The sequence below is a fragment of the Budorcas taxicolor genome, chromosome 7 (genome assembly GCF_023091745.1).
Source record: "Budorcas taxicolor isolate Tak-1 chromosome 7, Takin1.1, whole genome shotgun sequence".
Lineage (NCBI taxonomy): Eukaryota > Metazoa > Chordata > Mammalia > Artiodactyla > Bovidae > Budorcas > Budorcas taxicolor.
This window is the reverse complement of record NC_068916.1, coordinates 101,079,579-101,100,137: the sequence shown is the minus strand read 5'-3', so window position 1 is coordinate 101,100,137 and position 20,559 is coordinate 101,079,579. Positions and strand designations below refer to the sequence as shown.

The following is a 20,559-nucleotide window of genomic DNA, read 5'->3' as shown; positions in this document are numbered from 1 at the left end:
TCTAGTTTGTTCCTTACCATCTAAGCTATGCTCCATCCTCACCAACTTTTTGGATGTTTGTCTCAATCTACAACACAATCTTATTGTAAAGGGCTTCCCTTGGTGGCTCTTCTGGTGAAGAATCCACCTGCAGTGCACGAGACCTGGGTTCGATCCCTGGGTCGGGAAGATCCCCTGGAGAAGGGAGAGGCTACCCGCTCCAGTAATCTGGCCTGGAGAATTCCATGGACTGTATAATCCATGGGGTTGCAAAGAGTCAGACACGACTGAGTGACTTTCAATTTCACAACAATCTACAACACACTCTTGTTGTAATAATGTCTGCTAGCATCCTAAGTATTTAGAATAACACCTGGCATACACTGGAAGCTTTATAAATAAATATTGGTTGGATTCTGTATGTACCTTCCTCTTTGGCTGGCTGGCAATAAACACACAGTTTAAGAAAGGCTGAACTGAAACCTATATTACAGATGCCACCTAATTAGGGTTTTATACGGCATCACTTTTTCTTATGAATTTTATCCTTCAGTTGATTTATCCCAGAATCCCATTTGCATTTTTAAACTATAATCACACTGGACTGACGATGACAAGATTCTCAATGCCAAGTAGTTCCAATGGAAGCTTCTTTCCTGGCAAGAGCTTTTCTGTGGGAATTAGAAATCGGTGCAAGCAAACGAGGAAGGAAAAAAAAAATATTTTGGTGAGGGAACATCTGTCTTGGAACGCTCACACGCTTTCATTTAAGAGGAAGCAAAGGGAGCACACTAATAATGGGCTATAATTAATCTCCCAAGCACAACAGGTGGTGACAATGGCTGCATCCTGGTTGGCTTCCTGGTTGCCAGGGGGTTACGTGAGAGGAAACTCCTGCTCTGAATAGGCGTTGCTGCGGACCTGAACACTCGTCTCCCCCCAGCTTAAAGCCAGTGGTTCATGCTTTTCACTACATTTCCTGTAATATGAAAGCAGTCCATTTTCTGAACCTTTTGCCAACCTAACTGCTCCCCTGTATGTTTCTCCCCTTTGGCACAGATGGTTGGGAACTGACTCTATCCAATCTGTTTGGAGATGCTGCAGAACAAAAAAGGGCTTCCCAATCACTATCCCCCAAACACCGGATTTCTTACTAAGTGGTTTACATCTGATCTGGGGACAAGAGAGCGAGGTGAAAGAGAAGCTCTAGACTTGGATGGCTCTGTCAGCTCATTTATTAAATGAGTTGTATTCTACTCTCCTAAAGTTTAAAATGAATCACCAAAGTGGTATCCACAGTTTCCATCAGATACCAAAGTGGTATTCACAATTTCTGTTCTTTTGGCGTCTGCTCTCATACATCTTGCCGTAGTTATCTCATTAATGTTTGCCTACCTTTTCCAGTGGTCATGTATGGATGTGAGAGTTGGACTATAAAGACAGCTGAGTGCCGAAGAATTGATGCTTTTGAACTGTGGTGTTGGAGAAGACTCTTGAGAGTCCCTTGGACTGCAAGGAGATCCAACCAGTCCATCCTAAAGGAAATCAGTCAGCGGAAATATTCATTGGAGGGACTGAGGCTGAAGCTGAAACTCCAATACTTTGGCCACCTGATGTGAAGAACTGACTCATCTGTAAAAACCCTGATGCTGGGAAAGATTGAAGGCGGGAGGAGAAGGGGAGGACAGAGGATGAGATGGTTGGATGGCATCACTGACTCAATGCACATGAGTTTGAGTAAACTCCAGGAGTTGGTGATGGACAAGAAGGCCTGGCATGCTGTGGTCCACGGGGTCGTAAAGCATTAGACACGACTGAGTGAATGAACCGACTAACTGATTCACACTCCTCTTCTAAATAAACCACATCTGGTTCCCTAGCAGCCATTCTGTTATCATGGCCCCAAGAAACAGGGCAGGGCTAACGCTAGCTAAGACAAGAGAAAACATGACATAGCAGACTGCCCTTCCAGGCAGGAGGAGGAGATAAAAGAAAGTGTCTGGTTAAGGAGAAATTGATTTCACAGTCACAGATGAGGTGGCAGAGCTCACACCAATAAAAGGAACAGAGTCCATAGGCCCTGTTCATCTGGGATCTCTCACGGTCCAACGCCATTCATACAAGATCACCCCTTCCCTGTACACTCAAGATATTACCCTCACAAATGAAAAAGGGAGGAGGGGAAACAGCCCAATCAAAAGTTGAGCAGATTGTCTTGACCCCAAAGAGAGTGGGATACCTTCAATTGATACTATTAAGGCTTTCTTCCCTTGCTACCCAGAGGGTCAGGGGCTGAAGAAGGTAAGATCAACTTTAAAAATTAAAATCCTATTTTCTTTGCATACTTGAAGACTAGAGTGCAAACTGAGACTGCTTCACACATAAGCAAGTAATAATTTATAAATTAATGTATTAATTGTACTTTTACTTTTTGTTATGCATTGATAACTGGTATCAGCAAAGTGTTAAGACTGACTGATAGGTTTCTTGAAGAAGAAAAGATGTAAAATATGCAACTCATCTTTAAAGCTCAAATATTTTTATGTACTCATGCTACCTATTAGCAGAATTTTTGGCCTGAAAGATGATTAGTTTTTTTCATTTTATTGTGGCACTTAAAACTGGTACAAAGATTTTTAGGAAAGCAATACAGCAACACACACGAGAAAACCCTTTTTCCCTTAGACTGAACTGAGCATACAGTCATCAGGACATATCACAAAGGCCACAGTAAATCAAATATATGCCACCTGAGTCATATGTAGGAGGTCTAATCAAATGCTAATCATCACTAAGAATAAACCTGCAAATGACGGAAGACCAATGACTTAAGCCAACAGAGATGTAGGCTTTCACGTAATAAGTCCAGAAGTAGGACAGATGTAAGAATGGTTATCTCATGCAGCAGCTCAACAATATCATCCAGGAGCTAGGTTCTTTCCATCTTCCAGCCTTGCCATATTCAATATATTGCTTTCTACCTGTAAAATTCTTTCCTCATGGTCACAAGATGGGTTGCAGCAGCTTCCAGTATCATAGTCTCACAAATCAGTTCCCAAAGGCCAGCAGAGGAAGAGTCTCTTCCTTAAAGTCCTTTTCAAAAGCAAAACTTTCCCCAAAGCACTTCACCTCCAGTAGAAGCCCCTTCACATCAAAATGGCCAGAACTGTGTCACATGCCCATCTCTAAACCAATCAGTTGCAAGGGAAGCCTAATCAAGATTCATTTTCTGGGCTAAGGAAGGCCAATGCTGGAACAAAACTGGGGTTCTGTTAGCAAGAAAGGGAGGAGATGTACGTGGGCTAGGCAACCAATATGTCCTGACAAACACATTTCTGAAAGCAAAAACAAAGCCTTCAAAATTCTAAATTTAACTAGAAGTAGATCATCTGTGGGCAACTTGGTCCATTTCAACATATTAATCTGCAATGGTTCAGAGTATTTGGAACCCTGTCTTACTGTCTAATAAAATAACTAGGTCAAAACTGCATTTTCAATTGGACATTTTCTGCTACATCTCTTAACTAGATGCGACAAGGCATTTAGATATAGGGATCACGAATGGATAAAATACAAATTCCCAGTTTGGCAAGCCTGACGATCTCGAGGGAAATGAGACATGGAAAGCCAGTTCAAATCTAAATTAAATACAGGCAACTGTGCCTTCTGAAAACTGAACTCCTTTCTTCAGAATAACAGGTATAACCAGCGGAGGGTACTTATGTTTATGGATGAAGTCATATATTTAAATATAACGATCAAGCCATTCTGCCTCTCCCCACCAAGTAGCAATTCCGTGACTTATTCATTTTCCTTAGACTTACAACTCATAAAGAAAACATTACAACAGGTTTGCATCCTTGCCTTGAACTGCTAAGAGGAACTATATAAACAAATATAAAAATATTCTTCGGAATGTTCTCTGCTTTTCCCTTTGACTTCATAAACATCTATTTCAACATCAGGCCATTACAATAAGGCTCCTTGTTTGCTAGTCTGTCTCCTGCTATTGGACTGTGTTTCAGAGCTGAAACCCTGACTTATTCTTATTTGTATTCCCAAAGACAACCTGGCATTAGCACTAGGTCTGCAGCGAATGTTGGCCAAATTAGTTTGTTGAATTTTGCCATGCTACATCACTAATAACCTTTCATAAAGGACCTATTTCTACAAAAATAGCTCCAGAGCATTGACTCATTTTTTCCCTTCAAGAATTTTATTTCTGCTTTTTTGAACCCAATTTAACCACTGTAATTTTCCAACTTCCATTGAGAGACAATATTAATAATTCAAGACAAGGAATGATGCTACAAAGGTTGACTTCTCTTTGCACTGAAACTCCCTGGGGTGAACACCTGTCATAAAGCTAATGGGCTTATTATTATAATGAAGCAAACAGCTGTAGAAACTGCAATTGTCCATTTTCCAAATATGTTTTTACTTATCATCAGTTCATTTTACATTATAGACCTAAAGACAGCACTTCAGTGCATCCTTCTTTAAGCCAGTTTGGAAACTTCTTAACACAAATGAAAAAGTAAATTCAATGTTTTACAGTGAAATTCAGCTTTGTTTTCTTATATTTTCTCAGATACACATACTCATATAAACATACAGCATGATAAGTACAATAAAACTAAGTAACCCTAAATTATTATCAATGTATAATTAGGTTTATATAGTCAGTGGCCCTTAGTTGATGCGAAAGGAAAACTTAATCTTCTGTATCCAGCAGTTTATAGAATATAAACTATAAACAATATAAACTGAATTCAAGAGTGATCAAATAGTTTACGGGGTAAACTTTCTTTTAATAGAAATATTTCCAATGACAAATTCCAGAGGAATGACAGAATTAGAATACTCATGATATGTGACTTCTAATGAACCCAAGCAATGATAAATATCCATGGCTGCTAAAACCATAGATGAAAAGTTGATAGGTAACTCTACAGTGAATTAATCAATCTCACAATTCCTAACTTAATAAGAATAACATCGTAAGAAGAGAGACAATCAGACATTATATGCTTTCTGTTGGTACTATATAACATCACCTATGAAATATTCTTGCCAAAACCCTAACCTAAATCTGCTCAAGCCTTTGGCTGTATCAGTATAAGCAAACAAAAGTCAGAGGGACATGTTAAATGATACTTGAGTGATGCAGTCAGCAAATCCTAGAATGTAGGAAACCCTTTAGGACAAGCACCCTAAAGGAAAAAAAAGAGACAAATGGAATCTCAAGATTCCTAAAAGAAACAGGATTAAGATTTACCATGTGGACTACATTTGAATTCTGATGCAAACAAACCTACATTTAAAAATATACACCATCAAAGAAACTTGATGCTGACTAGATACTTGGTGATATAATGGTAATAATGGTGATTGTGATTACATTTAAAAATGAAGTATTCACCTTTTGAAAATACATAACAAAGTACTATGAAATGAAATGATGTCTAGGAGATACCTGAAAATAATTCAGTGTGTGTGTGAGTGTGTGTGTGTGTGTGTGTGTGTGTGTGTGTGTGTGCACGCACATTGGGGAGGAATCAAGTAGAGGACTATGGATAAAACAAGAATGACCATGTGCTGATAACCACTGATGGGTACATGGGGATGCATTATACAAGCTCAACAATTCTGTATATATTAGAAATTTTCTATTTAAATGCTTAAAACTAGAAGATACAGTTTGTCCCCAAGAATCTTGGATACCAACCTACCAACCAATTAATGTAACAGCCAGCAAACTGATTCTATATATTTTGCTCCTGGGAGATAACATTTGAAAGGAAAAGCTCTTTTCTTAGAATCGAATGAAGGAAACAAAGCTCACCACTAGGAAATGGTGAAGTGCTGAGTAAACTCCAGGAGTTGGTGTGGACAGGGAAGCCTGGCATGCAGCAGTCCATGGGGTCGCAAAGAGTGGGACACGACTGAGTGACTGAACTGAACTGAGCTTTGGGTTAAGGGCTGATGAGTGATAATAGTTCAAAGAAAGGATGATCTGGTCCCAGATGGGTCCCTTGGCTGGGCCTAATACTGAGAGGTTCCTCACTACTAACAAGATTAAGCAGAAAGTGGGGGATACAGACAAGATAACAAGGGGACACTTATCTTACACCTTTTAACTCATGTTCAGATTTTAACACTTGTAATGCACACACTTAAAATATTTTACAGATCTTGCCATTTTCTTGTGAATGGCACTGTATAGGGCAGGTGGCATGGCATCATTTCTACAATGGAAGTATTCCTTTTCTGTGTTTACTACTTAAGATATATCAGCCAAGATCCCCTTAGGAAACAGAAGGTACAAATTAAGAGGGCAACTGAAGAGCCAAAGAACCAAGGACACAGCCGCTGGCTAGGTGAAGAGAAGTATGTAAGGTAGGTTGAAATACCCTAGGATTTATAAAGCACTAAGCTTGATGAACGTGAAAGAGGAGAGTGAAAAAGTTGGCTTAAAGTTAAACATTCAGAAAACGAAGATCATGGCATCTGGTCCTATCACTTCATGGCAAATAGATGGGGAAAGAGTGGAAACAGTGTCAGACTTTATTTCTGGGGGCTCCAAGTGAACTCCGGGAGTTGGTGATGGACTGGGAGGCCTGGTGTGCTGCAGTTCATGGGGTCACAAAGAGTCAGACACGATTGAGTGACTGAACTGAACTGAAGCTGTTACCCATCATTTCATGGGAAATAGATGGGGAAACAGTGGAAAGTGTCAGACTTTATTTTTTTGGGCTCCAAAATCACTGCAGATGGTGACTGCAGCCATGAAATTCAAAAGACGCTTACTCCTTGGAAGGAAAGTTATGACCAAACTAGACAGCATATTAAAAAGCAGAGATATTACTTTGCCAACAAAGGTCCGTCTAGTCAAGGCTACGGTTTTTTCAGTGGTCATGTTTGGATGTGAGAGTTGGACTGTGAAGAAAGCTGAGCACTGAAGAATTGATGCCTTTGTACTGTGGTGTTGGAGAAGACTCTTGAGAGTCCCTTGGACTGCAAGGAGATCCAACTAGTTCATCCTAAATGAGACCAGTCCTGGGTGTTCATTGGAAGGACTGATCCTGAAGCTGAAACTCCAATACTCTGGCCACCTCATGCGAAGAGTTGACTCATTGGGAAAGACCCTGATGCTGGGAGGGATTGGGGGCAGGAGGAGAAGGGGACAACACAGGATGAGATGGCTGGATTGCATCACTGACTCAATGCACATGAGTTTGGGTGAACTCCGGGAGTTGGTGATGGGCAGGGAGGTCTGGTGTGCTGTGATTCATGGGGTCGCAAAGAGTCGGACACGACTGAGTGACTGAACTGAACTGAAGCTGTTACCACTCAAAGATGTATGAGTCAAGAAGAAGGAGAGTCTCCAAATCCAGAAATTGTTACCGTAGGAGATGACATAGTTATGACATAGGGAGAGAACGCTAGTCACTTGCTCAACAGAGAAGGAACTGGGGACTTTCCTGGTGGTCCAGTGGCTAAGATTCCACGCTGTCAAAGCAGAGTGTCTCAGTTCCATCCTTGGTCAGGGAACTAGATCCTACATGCCACCACTAAGACCAGGCACAGCCAAACAAATAAATAAAGAAAAATAAATATCAAATAAAGAAAAGGAACCAAGAAAATAAATACTCTGATGTCATCCTATTGCTTTCCCATCTTTTGCCAGTTCCTCCCACTGACTGCAGGCTGCTAGAAGCCAGAGAGCAAAGGAGCCTGTGGGTGGCACCCATAAAGGTCAGTTGCCCGGAGGCGGCCAGAGTGGAAAGTACACTGAGAGAGGCCAGCGGAGCACGTAGTATACAATGCAGACGCTTCGGCATTTCTTAACACGTTAAAAAATGCTCAAACAGAAGCTCAGAATCAAAACGAAGTGACCAAGTCTTCTCTTAGCATCTGAGAGGCCCTGGGCAGAGAAGTAGAGTCTCTCCAAAGGGGAAGACGTCAGATAAACAAAGGTAAGAAGAAGACCTGAGCTAAAAAATTGCGTTTGAACAAAACCCAGAGAGGGGAGTAAGCGTGGTGGAAGCAGAAATAAGCTGGTGAATGGACAAACAGGCACAAAGGTGACATTTTAGGGAATTCTGAAAAAGGAAGTTGGATAAATCTGAATTAAGCCAGATAATAAAAGAGCTTGGGTGATGACGAGAACTTAGATTTGATCTGTTTAGATGTGACGTCGGTCAAGGTGAATGAGTTGAGATGTGGGGCATAAAACCATGAGTGTAGTCATTTAGGAAGAACACTCTGATGGAACTGAGGATGAGCAATGAGGATACAGTGGGAGGGTGATGCCAGTGGAGTCTGGAACCAAACCAGGAGATAGCTGCTACCAAATCAGGTAAAGTCTGTAACAAGAAGGGGCTTCCCTGGTGGCTCACTAGCAAAAGAATCCATCTGCAATGCAGGAGACGCAGGTTCAATCCCTGGGTTGGGAAATCCCCCGGGGCAGAAAATGGCAAACCGATCCAGCACTACTGCCTTGGAAATTCCATGGAAAGAGAAGCCTGGCGGGCTACAGTCCATGAGGTCACAAAAGAGGCAGACACGACTTAGGGACTAGACAGCAACTATTCATGGGGGAGTGGCAGTGGAAATCCACTCATTCTCCAGCCACGCGTTCACAGTCTACCTATCCCACAAATGGATGCTGAGGCTTCCGTTGTGACCTGGACGAGACCTGGAGGATACAACGGTGAGCAAAGACAGATGTGTTTCCTTCTCTTACAGTCTTCAGTCTGATGAGGAAAGAAAAGTATGAATGGAATAACGACATGAGCAAAGGTAAAAATTGCAGTTGTAAAGGATATTCTGAAACAGAGGCAGGAGGAACTGTGGGAGCTATGACAGCTCTCTGAAAGGCAGGAGTGGGGAGGAGACAGAGGGGGTGGTTAGGAAAGGTTCTCCAAGAGAACAAGGCTTAGGTTGAGATCTGAAAGCTGGGAAGGTGTTACCCAGGGCAAACAGGGAGGGGAGAGCGAGCATGGCAAGGACACAGCAAGGACCCAGGAATGGAGGACAGGGAATAAAGAAAGCCACTGGCTCAGGACAAAGAGGCAAAAATCTGGAAGACAGGGCAAAAGAAGAAATGGAAAGAATCATAGATACCTAGAATACAGACCATTAAGGAGGTAAAACAGTCTAATGTGGTTCCAACAATTTTAAGCAAGGAGATGAGATATTTAACTACCGAATCAGTCTGTACCTGCCAATGCGCTCTGTGCCTTGACTGAAGAACACAGCCCATTCTTCATAAATATTTATTAGGCACTCTGCATGGAATTGGGCATATAGCCTTAGCTAGGCAGACAACACTTAGTATATCATAGGAATCATCACCCTACTTGCTTTCCTACGTGTCCCCAGGAGCAGAAGAAAACAGGTACAGATTCAAGGAAGAGCTACTAACCAACAAATATTCACTGGGTACCTTTCATGTGCAAGACATGATATAAAACACTGTGAAAATAATACCTTGTCTGTAGGAGAGGTATGAGCTGGCTTCATTTCAATGTAGATTATATTTGTTTGCTCAGCATGAGCATTAACTGACAAAAATATGCACCAAGATTGAATAAGATGCAGTCATTAGTTTCAGAGAGCCTTTCTCTAAGCAGAACAGATTTAAAACATGAGAATGAATCACGGCAAGTGACAATGTAATAGGTTTATCAGAACAGTATAAATTATGGTAGCACTAGATCAGATCTCTAGTGGGAGATCAGTCAGGTTCATGGGGAAAGGGACCCAGATTCTGTACTTTAATGGGACAAGATTTCACTAGGTGAAGAAGGTCTCTCTCGCCTCTGCACTCCCAAGATGACCAAGAAAAGAAGGAACAAAGGTCATGCCGAAAAGGGCCACGGCCACATGCAGCCTACTTGCTGCACCAGCTGTGCCCGACGCGTGCCCAAGGATAGGGCCATCAAGAAGTTCCTCATTAGGAACATCGTAGAGGCCGCAGCCATCAGGGACATTTCTGAAGCGAGTGTTTTTGACGCCCATGTGCTTCCCAAGCTGTGTGTGAAACTACATTATTGCGAGTTGTGCCGTTCACAGCAAGGTAGTCAGGAATCGCTCTTGGGAGGCCCGGAAGGATCGAACACCTGCACCCCAATTTAGACATGCAGCCCCATGTCCTCCACCAAAGCCCATGTAAAGATCCAAGTCCTTAAAGACTGAAAGAAATATTGGTTACTATGAAAGGACAATAAAATGGAAATTACACACACAAAAAAATAGGTGAAAGATTCAGGGCAAACAAATTACAATAAGCAGAAAGAATAACGTCAGGGGATTCAAAGGCATCTATTGGTGGGAATAATAAATAGGCTGAGTGTGGTAGAAAATAGGGAACTCAGAAAAAAGAAAAGCAGGAAATAAGAAGAAAAGTGATTCAGATGGGGACCACAGGGCAGAGAATTAAAAAAAAAAAAAGGACTAGGAAATGTATTTGATTAGAATAAGGAGTTGTTGAAGATTTCTAAATAGGAGAACAGCATGACCAGAGACGATTAAGAAAATCGCATGGAATGAAAAACAGCAGTAAGATAATGGAATGGTTTAAGAGCACAAGATCTAGAGCCAGTCTTGCCTGAACTCGAGCCCAGACTTCCCCACAGCTACGACTTGCAATAAAAATGAGCTACTGATAAACACAATGTTGTGGGTGAATCACAAAAGCAGCATGCTAAGCGAAAGAAGCCAGACACGAAACACACTGCTGCGTTACATCTACATGTATATCTATAAAAGGCTGAACCAGTGATGGAACCATCAGCAGTTCCCAGGGGATACAGGATGGCGATGAGGAAAGGCATGTGAGGGGGAATGACGGGACATGAGGGGATGCCTGGGTGAAACAAACGTCCTTTATCATGTCTTCCTGGCAGTTACACAACTGCATATTATTTGCCAGCATTCAAGTTGTAGACTTAAAATTGGTGAATTTTTAGGTAAATTATATCTCAAATAAGCTGACAGAAATGAAAATATCATGCAGGAATAAAAAGTTAGGTAGTAGTTAAAATGAAAACATTGAAGCTCAGAATATTTCTTCCATATGAAAAGCACAGCAGCAGAGGACTCCTAAGTCATGATCCACGTGGAGACACCCAAAATGCTACAGCCACGTGTGTGTGTGTGTGTGTGTGTGTGTGTAGACACCCAAAATGCTACAGCCACTGGTGTGTGTGTATGTGTGTGTGCGGAGACACCCAAAATGCTACAGCCACTGGTGTGTGTGTGTGTGTGTGTGTGTGTGTGTGTGTGTGTGTGCGTGGAGACACCCAAAATGCTACAGCCACTGGTGTGTGTGTGTGTGTGTGTGTAGACACCCAAAATGCTACAGCCACTGGCGTGTGTGTGTGTGTGTGTGTGTGTCCAAGCACATGCTTAGGAATACTGGGGCAGAAAAGGAAATAGTCTTGATATGAAGATAATTTCCCTCCTTTCTAAAACAAATTAATCAAATAATCTTTATTGGAACACAGCATCATTTTCAGGCTCAGGGAACAGAATGATGAACAAGACAGGTAAGTCTTTCCTCTTAAGGAACTTGAGAGTCTATCTCAAGAAAGATGCAGGTGGAGATGATGTTTCAGTGAAGAGTCATGAAATGGAGATTTGTTCCTCTAGTGATTAATAGTCAGACGGAATTCAGATTTCTCCCCCAGGCCCACAAAAGTAATACTGTAAATAATGGCTGGCTAACAAGGCTCGTTTATTCATTTGCATTACACAATAGGTTAGGTGCATTATAGTGACTGCTGTACATGAGTATTACAATGATTATTTTATAAAATATAATAAAATGTTGGTTAGATTATGTTATAAAACTTTAGTTTATGTTTAAAAACGAATTCAGAAAATGGTTTGGCAGACAGATATTTAGAAAAGGAAGAGTTGGAAAAATCATTTCAATCTTGTTTACATTTCAATATTTGAGCAAAATTTCTATAAATTTTTATATATGCCTGAGTTAACTCTACTAATACCTATATATTTTCAATAATACGCTTGGATTTCATTATTAGCTTCAAATATACTTTAAAAAACTCATTCTAAATCAATGATTTCTTGAATTGACATCACAATGAAGACTCTCAATCATTCAATTTAATTAATGTCCTCCTTCATAACATAGTGATTCACAGGTTTGCAAATGTATTAAACCATAATACATAGGTTTTAGACGTTTTATTTTAAAAATACAAGAAAACGAGCTTGGACTCATATATTTGTTGAATTTTTTTGGACAACTGATATGGTTTTTTTTTAGTCTTGGGGAATACATGTTGTGGCAAGTGAGGAAATAAGTGACACGGAGTCTTCCAATGGCAGCACACTTGGAAGCATTAAAAGAGTGCTAGATTTGGCTTTTACTTGCTACAGTGGCACTTCAAATTTCTTTGGCTATTGTAGAAGGTTTTCAGGTCACCACAAACAGAAGTGAAAAGAGAATACTGTGGCCAGTAACTGTGTGAAGTACCTTATTTATTTCAACTGACTCCTGCTACAATTGATTAAAGGACTAAAAGTCCCCTTATGCCTAACAGCCGTGGGGTTCTAGACCCAAGCTCACTGTGCTGATCAACTAAACTCTAGGTAGAAGATAGAACACTATATACCTCTAGCAGAGTCAAAGAATTCATGTTGAGTAAGATAAATTTTTTACTCTCAACTCTGAACTCTTCAGGGCAGGAACTTAATTTCCTCACCCTTGAGCACAATTTTCCCCATTTTGTATTATGGAGCGGTTATGACTGCAGAAAAACAATACAGAGACTATTTGTTAACTTCTAACCTTGTTTGACCACACTATAATCACTTCTTTCTTGCATTTGCCCAGGCTACCAAGGTATCTTCTTTCTTGCATCTACTGTGTCTGCCTTTAAAGTCCAAGGCAAGTAGATGAAACCACAACGGTAAAATATCTGTGAATACTGCCTTAGCATCTATGAAAAATACATTAAGGAAAGAAGGTTGTATCTTAACATGTCCAAAATGGGGAAGCTAAATATTATAGCTAATATCAATTGTAGAAACAGTAAGGTAAACAGAATTTGCATCCTCATAGCAAAAGGATAATTCAGCTGGAAGCAAATGATTAACCATAGTTCAGTACAGCTTACCACAAAATGAAAAACTTTTATATCCATAAACAGTAAAGACTAAAATATTGTAGTGATATTTTTCTGCCTGCATTGAATTTGACTTCAGCTTTTGTTAAGAGTTTGTTGTTCTGTTTTGGATTCTATTTCTGAATTAAAATATTTAAAAATAATCTAGTAAAGTTTTTTCAGTCTTACATAAAATTATTAAATAAGGGTGTTAAAGTGTTAACTGTGTGCACCTCTGAGATCCATGAGAGGAAATACTCTAATCTTGCAGAAACATCATTTGCCCTTTGTAAATCGATGTTGCCATGGCAAATGTTTTCATTTAATACTGTATTAGCTGAGTTGGGAGGATGATGCAGTATACAGAGCCAATGTACTCCCTGTTTTTATGTATGTTCCTCTTCAAAAATGCTCTGAGGTTTGTTGGAGGGGGTGACTTTTGCATGCTAAGACAGAGCCATGCCTTAAAGGTGTACATCAGATTTGTCCCTTTATACATGATTAAGTAGAATACCTTATCTGTGAAAAGCAATCTGTGCCTGGAAAGAGTATGTTCTGCACTTCTGCTTAAAGAATACAACATTCACGTGGAATGGCTCCAAATGTTCCTCTTCAATAGCGTTACTGAAATATTAATTCAGACTACATAAATCTGAAAATAAGTGAAGAAAGAGGATTTTTCTGGGGGCTAATAAGTGCAAAGAGCATCACTTTTCTTGCTAATGTGGAAATGATATGCATGTGGAAATGTGGAAAGATATGCATGGTTGCTTTCTGCAAATATCTTCAGACTGACTATAATAAAAGAATGACCCCCTACAAATCTGGCTCTATTTGTTTCTAAACGTGTACCAAATTTCCTAAATTCTTTCATTAATCAGGCTCTCTTAACAGAGAGCCTCTGTTGTAAAGCAGAGAAATAGGAATTAAAAATTTATCAATTAGAGGCATTGTGTGGAAAACCCCTCTAGAGATTTCTGGAATATTAGGGGTTTATACCAAGAAAGTAGATGATTCTTTTTGTTGGCATTCTTTTTCCTGGTGATATTGTTTGTTTCTCTGTTAAATTTTAGCAACTATAAAATAGACGTTCTTTTAATGATAAGATAATTTGGATATGTACTAAAAAATCTGTTGTCATACTCCTCCACTGCCTCTCCAAGGGAACCAGAGTTTACAAGCTTACAGTGCCTTTTTCCAACTTCCTCCATGCTTGTACAAAAACGTATATCCATACAGACCCATATATATAGACATTTTATTATTCATTTTTATTAAGACAAGGTCACACTCTGCACATGACTCTGCAGTTTGCTTCTCTCACTTAATACACGATGACAGTTCTTCTAAGGTAAGACAACAGACCCATCTTAGTTTCACTCTTAATGCATAATATTCTAAGGGCTTCCCTGGTGGCTCAGACAGTAGAGAATCTGCCCACAGTGCAGGAGACATGGGTTCGATCCCTGGCTCAGGAAGATCCCCTGGAGAAGGGAACAGTTACCCACTCTAGTATTCTTACCTGGAGAATCTCATGAACAGAGGAGCCTGGCGGGCTGTAGTCCACGGGGTCGCAAAGAGTCAGACACGACTGAGTGACTAACACTTCCCTGTATTGCATAATATTCTATAGAATGATCTCCCACAATTTTAAGGATACAAATATTTTTACTTTAAAAGGTAATGCCAGATAATTTTATTAAAAAGATTGTGGCAATGCATTCTCCACCAACAATGTATGAGCCTGCCCATGTCTTTTAATCCTTATAAGCTCTATTATAGCTCTTTTTAATATATTTTGCCATGTTAATGAGTTAAAAATACGGTATTTTTTTCTCTTTAGTTTTTTATGATTCTTTTTTATGATGATTAACAGGGTTTAAGCCTTTTCCATTCTGTTAATTTAAAACTAATATCCTTCATTGCTTTTGGGTGGCTTGCCTTCTCAGTAGTCTGTGGGACCGCTTTATGTATTTGGCATATTAGTCTTTTCTCTGTCATGTTTTTACTCATTCTCAGTCTATTCTTGGTTAAATAATTCTTACCTTTAAAAGTTTGTGTGTATGTATATATGTTTTTTTGTTTGTTTGTTTTGTTTTGTTTTACCTTTCTAGCTTGGAAAATCCCATAGATGGAGGAGCCTGGTGGGCTGCAGTCCATGGGATCGCGAAGTCGGACACGACTGAGCAACTTCACTTTCACTTTTCACTTTCATGCATTGGAGAAGGAAATGGCGACCCACTCCAGTGTTCTTGCCTGGAGAATCCCAGGGACGGAAGAGCCTGGTAGGCTGCCATCTCTGGGGTCGCACAGTTGGACACAACTGAAGCGACTTAGCAGCATCAGCAGTGTCTTCTATAGTTAGTGGTCTGTTCAGTTTTTTAAATATATTTTAGGTCAATCTGGATAGCTAATTATTTTCTAGAAAATCACCATTTCTTCAAGATTATAAAACATACCAACAGAGGTACAAATAATATCTAAAATGTTTTCTTTATACTTACAAATAATATATAATTTTTGTAGTTTTTAGTCTTTAGTTAGGCTTGCCATGAGCTTATCCATTTTAATGGATATTCAAATAAGTGGTTTATTATTTCATTTATATTATTATTTGACCTATTTTATAAATATCAGCTTCTATCTTTAATCTTTCTTTTTGCTGATTTAACTGCTGTTTTCTTTTTTTAAGTTGAATTATCTATTTAAACTTACTTTCATGCTGCTGCTGCTGCAGCTGCTAAGTCGCTTCAGTCCTGTCCGACTGTGCGGGATTCTCCAGGCAAGAACACTGGAGTGGGTTGCCATTTCCTTCTCCAATGCAGAATTTAAGGCCATCAGATTTTCTCTGCATACTGCTTTAGCTGGGTCTCATGGGTTTTGTTATTGAAATATTTGCCTTGCCAACACTTTATAGATAATTTATAATTTTAGTTTTGTTTTTCTGCTTTTTTCATGGATTGTATAGAATAATGGTCCTTAATTTCTAAGTAGCTGTTTTCCAAAGCATCTCCCCATGGTCTATTCTAGTTTTATTGGTTATCACAGAGAGGATAAGAGCTATAAAACTCTACTGTAGAAAGCTGAAGTTTCTTAATTCTAGCTATGTGATTTTTAGGATATTTTATATATATTTAGAAATGTATATTCTCTTTCTACAATGTAAAATTATATATATATGTTAAATTACATTTACTATGTGTTAAATATATTAAATTATTCTATTGACTAAAATATTCAACTTCTTTACACATTTCCTCTTTGGAGTCTATTTGATATATCAAACATTCCTTTATAAATGTATTTTGATCAATTTCATTTTGAATATTTGTTTTACATGATTGATAGTGATGGTTTTGGTGCCTAAAGGTATGTAACTCTTCTCTTAGTAAACTGTACCTACCAGATTCTTTTAAAGACAAAATTATAAAAGTTGACGTTCTGATTATGTCATCTGTTTATAGCACTATTTCTAGGATGGTGCTTTTTATAGGGATTCCAAATGTTTGTTTCCAAATCTCTCTATTGACGAACTGCTGTTGCTGCTGCTGCGTCGCTTCAGTCGTGTCGGACTCTGTACGACCCCATAGATGGCAGCCTACCAGGCTCCTCCGTCCCTGGGATTCTCCAGGCAAGAATACTGGAGTGGGTTTGCCATTTCCTTCTCCAATGAATGAAAATGAAAAGGGAAAGTGAAGTCGCTCAGTCGTGCCCGACTCTCAGCGACCCCATGGACTGCAGCCTGCCAGGCTCCTCCGTCCATGGAATTTTCCAGGCAAGAGTAGTGGAGTGGGGTGCCATTGCAAATTCTACTGCCTCCACAAAGATTTCCTGAAGAAGAAAGAAAGAAATGCAGACTCTATCTGCATGTATAGGGCTTCCCAGGTGGTGCCAGTGGCAAAGAATCCCCCTGAAAATGCAGGAGATGTAAGAGACGTGGACTCCATTCCTGGGTCAGGAAGATGCCCTGGAGGAGGGCATGGCAACCCACTCCAGTATTCTTGCCTGGAGAATCACATGAACAGAGGAGCCTGGCAGGTCCAGTCCATAGGGGCGCAAAGAGTCAGACATAACTGAAGCAACTTAGCACACATGTGTTTATATAATATAGTTTAGAAAAATTTAATTGTTGTCCTGACTAAAGTATTGTTGCAATCACCTTCTTCATGCTCAGCTTGATTCTTTGTAATTCTTTATCTCAACTCTTCTAAGGTACTTTGGTGCCTTGCAGTAATTACTTGATAACATGCCTTAACTCATCTTCTGTAAATATAATTTAGGGCAAACGTAACAGTAACTAGTAATTTCCTGAGTGGTATTAAGCTTTACAGATAATTCACTTAACTACAATCCTGTCAGGTGAGAACTATTATTATCCCCATTTTAAGATGAGGAAATTGAAGCTCATTAAAGGTTAAGTAGGAAGTCAAGAAACACCTAGAGTAACAGGCAAATTTGGCCTTGGAGTACGGAATGAAGCAGGGCAAAGGCTAACAGAGTTCTACAAGGAGAACACATTGGTCATAGCAAACAACGCAAGGAAGGACTCTACACACGTACATCACCAGATGGTCAACACCAAAATCAGATTGTTTATATTCTTAACAGCCAAAGATGGAGATCTATACAGTCAGCAAAAACAAGACTGGGAGTCAACTGTGGCTCAGATCATGAACTCCTTATTGCCAAATTCAGGCTTAAACTGAAGAAAGTGGGGAAAACCACTAGATCATTCATTCAGTCAGTCAGTCAGTTCAGTCGCTCAGTGGTGTCTGACTCTTTGCGACCCTATGAATCGCAGCACGCCAGGCCTCCCTGTCCATCACCATCTCCCAGAGTTCACTCAAACTCACATCCATTGAGTCAGTGATGCCATCCAGCCATCTCATCCTTGGTTGTCCCCTTCTCCTCCTGCCTCCAATCCCTCCCAGCATCAGAGTCTTTTCCAATGAGTCAACTCTTTGCATGAGGTGGCCAAAGGACTGGAGTTTCAGGTATGACCTAAAAAAAATCTCTTATGATTATACAGCGGAAGTGAGAAATAGATAGTCAGGCACTCTGTCTCTGATAGACAGAGCGCCTGATGAACTATGGATGGAGGTTCATGACATTGTACAAGAGACAGGTTTTAAGACCATCCCCATGGAAAAGAAATGCAAAAAAGCAAAATGGCTGTCTGGGGAGGCCTTACAATTAGCTGTGAAAAGAAGAAAAGCGAAAATCAAAGGAGAAAAGGAAAAATATAAGCATCTGAATGCAGAGTTCCAAAGAATAACACGGAAAGATAAGAAAGCCTTCCTCAGTGATCAATGCAAAGAAATAGAGGAAAACAACAGAATGGGAAAGACTAGAGATTTCTTCAAGAAAATCAGAGATACCAAGGGAACACTTCATGCAAAGATGGGCTCGATAAAGGACAAAAATGGTATGGACCTAACAGAAGCAGAAGATATTAAGAATATACAGAAGAACTGTATCAAATAGATAATCATGATGGTGTGATCACTCACCTAGAGCCAGACATCCTAGAATGTGAAGTCAAGTGGGCCTTAGGAAGCATCACTATGAACAAAGCTAGTGGAGGTGATGGAATTCCAGTTGAGCTGTTTCAAATCCTGAAAGACGATGCTGTGAAAGTGCTGCACTCAATATGCCAGCAAATTTGGAAAACTCAGCAGTGGTCACAGGACTGGAAAAGGTCAGTTTTCATTCCAATCCCAAAGAAAGGCAATGCAAAAGAATGCTTAAACTACCGCACAATTGCACTCATCTCACATGCTAGTAAAGTAATGCTCAAAATTCTCCAAGCAAGGCTTCAGCAATATATGAACCGTGAACTTCCAGATGTTCAAGCTGGTTTTAGAAAAGGCAGAGGAACCAGAGATCATATTGCCAACAACTGCTGGATCATGGAAAAAGCAAGAGAGTTCCAGAGAAACATCTATTTCTGCTTTGTTGACTATGCCAAAGCCTTTGACTGTGTGGATCACAATAAACTGTGGAAAATTCTGAAAGAGATGGGAATACCAGACCACCTGACCTGCCTCTTGAGAAACCTGTATGCAGGTCAGGAAGCAACAGTTAGAACTGGACATGGAACAACAGACTGGTTTCAAATAGGAAAAGGAGTACGTCAAGGCTGTATATTGTCACCCTGCTTATTTAACTTATATGCAGAGTACATCATGAGAAACGCTGGGCTGGAAGAGGCACAAGCTGGAATCAAGATTGCCGGGAGAAACATCAATAACCTCAGGTATGCAGATGACATCACCTTTATGGCAGAAAGTGAAGAGGAACTAAAAAGCCTCTTGGTGAAAGAGAAAGTGGAGAGTGAAAAAGTTGGCTTAAAGCTCAACATTCAGAAAACGAAGATCATGGCATCCGGTCCCATCACTTCATGGGAAATAGATGGGGAAACAGTAGAAACAGTGTCAGACTTTATTTTGGGGGGCTCCATAATCACTGCAGATGTTGATTGCAGCCATGAAATTAAAAGACGCTTACTCCTTGGAAGGAAAGTTATTATCAACCTAGACAGCGTATTAAAAAGCAGAGACATTACTTTGTCAACAAAGGTCCATCTAGTCAAGGCTATGGTTTTTCCAGTGGTCATGTATGGATGTGAGAGTTGGACTGTGAAGAAAGCTGAGCACCGAAGAATTGATGCTTTTGAACTGTGGCATTGGAGAAGACTCTTGAGAGTCCCTTGGACTGCAAGGAGATCCAACCAGTCCATCCTAAAGGAGATCATTCCTGTGTGTTCATTGGAAGGACTGATGCTGAAGCTAAATCCCAATACTTTGGCCACCTCATGCAAAGAGTTGACTCATTGGAAAAGACTCTGATCCTGGGAGGGATTGGGGACAGGAGGAGAAGGGTACCACAGAGGATGAGATGGCTGGATGGCATCACCAACTCAATGGACATGAGTTTGGGTGAACCTGGGAGTTGGTGATGGACAGGGAGGCCTGGCGTGCTGCGATTCATGGGGTCTCAGAGTTGGACACGACTGAGAGACTGAACTGAACTGAAATGAAAGGTTAAGCAGCTCACCTAAGATCTCGCAAGCTGCAAGCTGCAGTGCTAGAGTTCTGATCTAGCTCTAGTCTTTCATCCCTTATTTCTGTTACATGTCTTATCCCCGTAATAATTATAACAGAAATAAGGGATAAGAGACATAGGAGTGGAAAAAGACTGCAGGAGAAATAAAGAACTTTGGAAAGTAAAAGTCGCTGAGTCGTGTCTGACTGTTTGCAACCCCATGGACTATACAGTCCAGTCCATGGCATTCTCCAGGCCAGAATACTGGAGTGGGTAACCTTTCCCTTCTCCAGGGGATCTTTCCGACCCAGGAATCGAACCAGGGTCTTCTGCATTGCAGGTGGACTCTTTACCAACTGAGCTATCAGGGAAGCCCTTGGAGGTTGCCATAAAG

At 40.3% G+C, this 20,559-nt stretch overlaps 1 protein-coding gene and 1 pseudogene across 7 annotated transcripts in view; one reads left to right on the top strand and one right to left on the bottom strand.

Moving 5' to 3' along the window:
- The window catches only part of PAM (peptidylglycine alpha-amidating monooxygenase), a 172,844-nt gene that overhangs the window by 141,488 nt on the left and 10,797 nt on the right, over nt 1–20,559 (bottom strand). The window lies entirely within an intron of this gene.
- LOC128051452 (40S ribosomal protein S26-like) lies at nt 9,820–10,159 on the top strand (annotated as a pseudogene).